At 59.7% G+C, this 462-nt stretch overlaps 1 non-coding gene across 1 annotated transcript in view; it reads right to left on the bottom strand.

Moving 5' to 3' along the window:
* The window catches only part of LOC149513176 (25S ribosomal RNA), a 3,390-nt gene extending 3,164 nt beyond the window's left edge, over window positions 1-226 (bottom strand). Inside the window, exon 1 of the ribosomal RNA XR_016330945.1 lies at window positions 1-226. This exon is cut by the window's left edge and continues 3,164 nt beyond it. This is a non-coding gene — a ribosomal RNA (25S ribosomal RNA).
* Window positions 227-462: the final 236 nt, after the last annotated feature.

The following is a 462-nucleotide window of genomic DNA, read 5'->3' as shown; positions in this document are numbered from 1 at the left end:
CAATGGGGCTCTCACCCTTTCTGGCACCCCTTTCCAAAGGACTTAGGCTCGGTCCACCGTTGAGGACGCTTCTCCAGACTACAATCCGAATATCGGGGGCACCCGATTCTTAAGTTGAGCTCTTCCTGGTTCGCTAGCCGTTACTAGGGGAATCCTGGTAAGTTTCTTTTCCTCCGCTTATTGATATGCTTAAATTCAACGGGTGATCCCACCTGACCTGGGGTCGCGACGCGAGCATCGACCGAGTGATGTGGGGGGTCCAAGGGGTCTGGGTGGACGCCCAACGTGTGCCGATGGTGATCGAGGCAACCCCCCACACCAGGGGCCGATGTGTGCCGATGGTGTTCGAGGTAACCGCCCGCACCAGGGCCCAGCGTGTGCCGATGGTGCTCGAGGCAACCGCTTGCAACAGGGCCTAGCGTGTGCCAATGGTGCTCGAGGCAACCGCCCACACCAGGGCCA

This window comes from Durio zibethinus, chromosome 20 (assembly GCF_047325235.1).
Source record: "Durio zibethinus cultivar Kanyao isolate XHJ-2024 chromosome 20, ASM4732523v1, whole genome shotgun sequence".
Classification (NCBI taxonomy): Eukaryota; Viridiplantae; Streptophyta; class Magnoliopsida; order Malvales; family Malvaceae; genus Durio; species Durio zibethinus.
The sequence above is the reverse complement of the archived record's forward strand: the minus strand, read 5'-3'. Positions and strand labels throughout refer to the sequence as shown.